This window comes from Rhipicephalus microplus, chromosome 6 (genome assembly GCF_043290135.1).
Source record: "Rhipicephalus microplus isolate Deutch F79 chromosome 6, USDA_Rmic, whole genome shotgun sequence".
In the NCBI taxonomy this organism is placed as follows: domain Eukaryota; kingdom Metazoa; phylum Arthropoda; class Arachnida; order Ixodida; family Ixodidae; genus Rhipicephalus; species Rhipicephalus microplus.
Window position 1 is genome coordinate 65,989,965 of NC_134705.1, and position 7,207 is coordinate 65,997,171.

At 47.3% G+C, this 7,207-nt stretch overlaps 1 protein-coding gene across 11 annotated transcripts in view; it reads right to left on the reverse strand.

Annotated features, from left to right (window-relative positions):
• LOC142765292 (uncharacterized) overlaps positions 1–6,892 on the reverse strand; it is a 72,878-nt gene extending 65,986 nt beyond the window's left edge. For 3 of the 11 annotated variants that reach the window (XR_012884150.1, XR_012884149.1, XR_012884148.1), the window contains exon 1: positions 3,206–3,540. The gene's annotated coding sequence lies outside the window, so the exon portion shown is untranslated. Of the gene's footprint in view, positions 1–3,205 lie in introns of all 11 variants that reach the window. The other 8 variants (XR_012884146.1, XR_012884145.1, XM_075866031.1 and 5 more) reach the window with 5 other exon arrangements.
• Between the last annotated feature and the right edge of the window lie 315 nt (positions 6,893–7,207).

The window sequence follows — 7,207 nt, forward strand, 5'->3', positions numbered from 1 at the left end:
GCTCCAGGCTGCCGCACGGGCCACCTGAATGGGCCAAACGCGTCGCTGTTCGCCGCAGCGAATGACGACGACCTCCGCAAGAAGTGGGAGCGGAACCTTCACAGGAAAGATAAAGCTTTCAGCATTTCTTCAGCTGCATGCGAGCACCACTTTGATCCGCAATTCATTCTGTGTGACTATGTGCATGTTATAAAAGGCAACGAAGTGCGGATTTCGAGAGGGAAGCAGTCTCTTGCTCCAGACGCCGTGCCAACAGTGATTACAGGCTGCTCATCGTAGGCTAGCCAGCGAGACAATGGTAAGCTCTTCTACCCATCAAGTTTGCTGTATACGTTTGTCGTACATTTTGAAAATGCTTTTACTGAATGTTTTAGTCTTTCGGAATTACATTCTGATAAGGTATCCGATGTTTAAGTCACTTTAGGCGCAAGAAGAAGATTAAAATTCAATGTCCAGAACATTTTGAGCAACTCGCAGCTGAAATCACGGCATTTCATATCACGACACACCTCCACTTTTTCACACAAAGCCTAAACCAGCGTAGCATCAAAAAGCACCAGAGTGCAAAACACGTTAAACAGAGCAGGTGCTAGACATCATTCCCTGCACCTTAAATAAAAAATATTTCGGACCTGCCTTTTTTTCTTTGAATTCTTGAGCAAGCAGCTGCCTGCCATGTGTAGAACGCTGAACTTCGTCACATATTAAATAACCTCACGATCAAGAATTTATCGCGAGAATGAAGATGGGCATAAGTGGGTCTTTGCTGGCAGTGGAAGGGTGGGAGCCCCCTAGCTAGGTGCTTCAAACTACCCTGGGAACATAACACTCTTTTCGCGTCAAGAATATTTCATTCTCTTGATGTCCGCTTCGCAAAACGGGCGCAAGTGCTAATTTTGTAAATTCTGGGCCCTCAAAAAATCGTTTTACGTGATACGAATTTGGGTGTTATTGATCTACCTGCACAATCACTGTCAGAAATGTGCAAACAATGAATAATTGCATTTGTAAGATTGGTGTACGCAAGCCCGCAGCCAGCAATATTTTTTTTTGGGGGGGGGGGGGGGGGCACTTGCTGAAAGCCTTGACTATTTGTGAAGAATGCCTATTTTCACTATTCATTTTCGGTAAAATGCCATGTATCCTAAAACCTTCGTCCACCCCACCCAACTACGGGCCTAGGCGTGTGTCGACAGCAGCATCGATAATATCCAAATCTGCAATTATTGCATGAGAAAAATCGGCGGCAACCGTAGGCTGGCGTGCCTTAGTAGTAAGAAAAGTTGCAGCGGCGCCATCTCACGGCATCCATGCGAAAGCGGGCCTCCTGTGCGAAACTGTTCGTGCCATTACATCTTTTCTAGTTCACAATACCCCCAGCACTCGAAGGAAAAATTGAGGGTGAAAGGTGGAGCGGAGGGTACTTATTTAGTGTTCGTAGCTCCGTTAATAACGGATGTTTCGATGGAATTATGGTGCCAGTGATTTGCTCTAGTAGTGGTCTAATCGAAAAAGAAAGGGAATGAACCGTTTCAGGGATCCTTTGAGACGAATGGTCTTCCCGCTCATCACAAACACACTACGAAAAAATACCGAGGCACTCATTCAGCTTCATTCTTATTCAATCTCGTTACCCTGTTCAACAAGTCCGCTGTAATATACGAGACTTCCCGTACATGAGATACATACTGTCGCTACTTGCAGGTCACTAGTTGGTGATGCGCAGTTGACCGCTGCGCATGCCTCATATCATTCTTTTTACTTTTTAAGGCACACCGTTTTTTATAGATAAGCGTGCTTGGAGTAAACCTGCTTCTCATGCTGGTCAATGCCTGTCCGTTCATTGTAGTGTAACCTGAGTGGCCGCGTTTGCAACACGTACTTCAAATCGCCAGAAGCAACAAAAAACAAGACATCATCCCAATCATACTTTTCTACATTATTACTATGTTACTACATTGGCTCTTAGTTCTAATATTAAAGTTTTTAATAGTCAAGTACACTATAAAACAAGGAAAATCAGAATGAAAGCCTTTTGACTCCAGTGTTGTGTTCAGTCTCCAGGGAACATGTTAAAACTGGAAATCATCTATCATTATCGTGCTCAGCTGTTACGGCTGCAAATGGGGGTTAGTCGAGACGAGTCTACCTTGTGCCGTGAGGTTATAAATGTCAAGGACCGAAAAAAAAAAAACGACACTAAACACAGCGTTTCAAGGCTCGAGCTAAAGCAACTTTACGGATCAGGCAAGGTTGCCCTTGGTTTTGTACACACTGTGAAGACGCGATCCAGTGTGAGGACGCGATCAAGACTCACGGGCACGAAAAGACCCTGTAAATGCACGCTGATGGCGCGAGGGATTTTTCCCAACGCCTAATCAATCGCGGAGCGCCGCACGAAACAACGGGTCTCCTCACAAGACAGACGGACGGCAAAGTGTTCCCAGGAGCTGCGCCGCGGTTGTGTGCAGCGGCTAATGCTCCAAGGCAAGCACCTCCATTGGAGGGTTGCGCGCCTGTTCTCCGACATGCAAGCCAGACCCAAAGGGGCCAATATACGGCCCGGAGAGAAGAAGGGTTTTCGCACCAACAGATGCATGATCTCTCCCGCGACAGTCGAACGGAACGACGGCGGAGCACGGTCGCTTACGATCGCAAAGCGTCGCCTAAGCGCGCGTGAGGAATACGATCACCCGAAACGCGCGTTGCGTTCGCGAGCCGGCTCGCGGATGACAAGGTAAACCCAGTAGGCTCGCGACAGACACGGGCCAGCGGGCGTATAAACGCCAGCACTGTGTGGCCTAGGTGGTTACCCTCCGGTGCGGCGGTATAGTCCTTCAGCTGCGCTGCTAACAAAGGCCAGCGAGCGCAGACGATCCATTGGAGATGTCCGAAGGCACGTGCTCCACGTATCTCGTACAGCTGAGAAAACCAAGAGAATCCGACACTGGCGCGGCGAGGACTACAGTCCACATTCGAGCGGTAATCGCCAAATGAGGCCCTAAAGGGCTCTCTCCCGGTGGCCGAAAACACAGGGCCGCTAAGGCGAGCCTACGCGTGCTACCGGCGTCGGCCGCATCAAACGAGATCAAGTTCGTCGCCATGGTATCGAGCAGGTACGAGCTCCTGGAGGGGGACTGCTCTGAAGCCATGCCAAAACCAAGTTGGGCGCCAGTAAGTCGAGACAGGCTTGCTAACGGCTTACCCTACGAAGCGACCTCGAAGGCTCCACTGCCGTTGTGCACAAAGACGCTTCGGCCGTGTTAGTCGACTCTCCGAGACTCCGACACGGCGCACAGATGGCACTTGGGGCAGATCGTCAACAAAAAAGGTTTTTTTTTACCTAAGATACAGCACAGTGCGACAATCACAGTCTTGCTGGCTGGCAGGGAACTCCACAAAACCGACCGAGTGTAGGCTTGCCAGCAGGCCCTATCACAAAGGGCAACATCCGAGCGCGCGTACAAGGAAGTCACCCGAAAAGCGGCACGAACACTGCCCGCGCAGGCCTGAGTCAATCTAGCCGGCGGCGGCGGGCGCCGGGCGAACGCAAGCTACCGGGGCAGAGGCTGCCACTGCTGACCAATGAGGATCGCCGGAGCACCATCACACGAGTTAGCGTGACGTAAGGGGGAGGAGCATCGTCCGGGCATGTTCGGACAAGCTTTTTCTTGCAGGGAAGACCAACTAGGAGGAGTTGGGAAAACCGACTCGCGCTTGGCGGTGGAACCATAGAGTAACATAGTAAATGTTGCTCTATGGCGGAACCGCGCTGGTCATGTTCACAGCGCTGGAGCCGCACACACCCAGCACTCGCGCAAGCTAGGGAGCGAGGTGCCAAAGGGAAGGGCGTGTTCGATTCCCGCAAGTTAGTGTACGAAATCGGAAACCAGTGTCTGTGAAAATTGGCCTCCGATTTAAGACTAGAACTCGCTGTTGGGCTGGTTGGTACATGTCTGAAATAAATAGCCACCTTCGCGTCGAATTCGCACAACACAGAATAATAAAGCACATAGACAGCACGGGCGCTCACTTGCAACTATTTATTCCTTGAGGAAACAGGCTATTTATAAACCCACTTCTAGTCAACACATGCCCAACATGCTCGAGCCGCCGCTTACCTTATTACGCTATCGGACACATGCTATAACGTGCTTACGACTCTACAGGTTGTGTGACGCTTCGCTGACACAAATATTAACCCGTTTATTTATGTAACAAGCCTCCGAAATTCCCCGTGCTACCTTGCTTTTACTTTTTTGTAGGATCCTTATCTGCATGAAGCGTGGTGAGCATCAACATGAAGTGACGTGCTCGCTTAAATGCACAGTGTCCTTATTCTTAACCGTGAGAACATGTTCCCTCGCTTGATCATTGATGTAGCGCCCCGTGTGGTCAACAGAGCTCTTCCTGCACGATAGGGGTATTTCGTAAACCATTTCAGTTGCGCACCATCGTTATCCACCTGACTGCACCCGCTGTAGAGAAAAGGCGTCTCCTGTGTTCCTCCAATTGAACTGTTCCTGTGCTTCCAGTTGCCATGGTAGGGTTAACGGGTCACCTCTGTTTCAGCTTTTCTCTCATAATCATATAGTGGTTTTGGGACGTTAAACCCCACATATCAATCAATCTGTTTCAGCTTTGTCTCAGTAGTCATTGCGTATTTTATTAGAAAATTGGGTTTCTACAATGAGAAATCTTGCGCCGTCCTATTTTTCAAATATCTGCCCTCCACATTTTTTTTTTGTGTTCGAGGAAGAAATTTGAAACTGGGATTAACAATAAATGCGCCTTTTCTCGGAAACAAAGCAAACTTGTGTGAACGTGAAATTGCGGACGCTGATTCCACACAGTAGCCACATTCCACACGGTATTCCACATGGCAGCGACACACGGAAATGTATTTTCTGCATGATGAAAATAAGGTTATTTTTCTTCGTTCATTCCTTTACTTCTCATGCATGCCTAGTGCCGTCAAAGCAATTCAAATAATTTTCTTTTTCTCTGAATGAATGAGAATTAACACCCAATGATACCAAGGAAACTACAGTGACCGTCATTAGAAGTCAGTTCAATGTAAATGCGAAGAAAGAAAACTGGACGAAAAGGTAAGTTGCCACTGATCAGGGGCGAACCTGCTACCTTCGAATAACGCGTCCGTTGCATTGCCAGCTGAGGTACCACGGCGGCTATTTCCCTTCCACCTATTGGCGTTAAACGTGCGAGCGTAAGTTGGCGTCGCCCGCAGCCATTACGATGAGTGCATAACAAACACTGTTTTACCGGTCTGTTGGCGTCACGTTGCGGGTGATCTTACTGCGAGTTTGCAGTTGACTGATTATTCGTCACATACAATCTGAAGGCTTCAAGCTTGCCAGAGTGAAACCCTCGCTATGATTTACGAACTATGCAGCGTGAAGAGCCCGTAAATATTATTGAGTCACATTGTTCCTGATACGACAAATAATTTCACATTTGATACATGAAGCTTGTCAATGATACTAGGCGTTCAGAATTAGGCTGTACGGCTTTCTTAAAATTCATCAATAGGAGGCATGTTAAAATCATTTCTGTAGACAAATTATGTGTTCAGAAAGAGGCACAATGATTCAGTAACCAACATTTGAGCCGACCAATAAACTAAGGTTGAAAATGAGTTTTTATTAACTGCAGCAAGCGGGTATGTTTGTAACGTTAAGCAGTAAATAGTTGTATTTCCAGACAGTTCCACTTGGAATAATTCTTCTAGCATGCCTGTGATCCGAGATATCCCGCTGAAAATTCAATTGCAGTTTCCATGATTACACATGCACTCAGGTGAACACTGCCGCAAAGCCCCACCCCTATGTGCCTCAGCAGGTACGTGCGGCATTTATTCACGCGAGAGCGTTTCAGGGCTAGTGTCGCAGAAATTCCGCCGTCGGCAACGTTGGTTGTGAGCGAAATGTCGTCCGTGAGCTAAAAATCGAAAAAGAAGCAAATAAAATATTGGTACCATTGAGCATCGAACCCGCTTCGTTCGAGTGGGAGCAAGTGTCCTACCACAAAGCCACGATGCTGCTTTTTTTTTTTTATTGCAGCATGCAACATTCAGGCTGAAATACGTGGCGCAAGGTTGACCAAGAGAAAAAAGACGAGTCACGGCGTAAGACCTGGCATTAAAATAATAAACGTGCGTGCCAATACGTTTTCAGAACAGGCATTTTCTTTCCATAGTCTATAAACATTTTGCAATTGGCCATTAGCGCCGCGGACTTCTTGTTTTACGTCTGTTCACTTGGTTGAGAAAATTGAAAGAAATGCTGTTGCAATTGCTTAGTGCATCGGTTGTGGTGCATAGTATTTTCTTGCTGGTGTTCCTATCTCTTTATTGCGCTATTATAAGTTTGCGCCAGTCTGACCAGCACCTTAGCCTACTATGTTTCCTCGAAATTTAGATGCGTGTAGACACTCATGGTAAAGGGCTTTCTTAAATAGTTTGCAAACGTGTGAGCTCTAGTTCAAGCTAGAATATACAAAAACCGTTACCAAAAATATACCGATCCGAGAACCGGCAGTGCAGTAAATGCGCCCATGGGGGCTACACAGTTTAATAGAGACGCAATACTAAATTTTTTACCACTTCTTAAGTTATATGACCGAATATATACGCACGACTGCGAGATGAGCCACAGCAAAACAGGAAACGCCGCTCCTTGTGTCGGTCACAAGAGAATTTCGAAAAACAAAAGATTTTGTTTTCTCTTGCAATGGTCATCATCCTGATATTGTGCTTAATAAGATACTTGCGGCAGTTGCACTCACTCTCCTCAATAACTGCGTGTCTATGAAGACAGATGTTTGAAAGAGTACATATAAAAGTGTTGAAACTTTGCAAATGAGTATAGGAAGAGTTCGCATGTTCTAGATAGTGTGTGTGTGTGTGGGGGGGGGGGGGGGTGTAGAACACTTAAAGTCAGGCGCCGGATAACGAATGGCACATAGGCGGCGCGCTCCTGGGTACTGACTACAATCCTGTCTATAGGGAGCCCAGCAATAAAAAATACTCGTAACATACGCGCGGCACGGAAGTCATGTATGCAGACGGTAAGAGCAGGCGCAAGAAGGAAAAAAAAAAAAAAAAAAACGTTGAGAGCCGCCGTCTTCATCGCGCCAGCCTGGCGTCAGGCGCCAGCATCAACTTACGCAGAACCGTTCAGCCACAAGC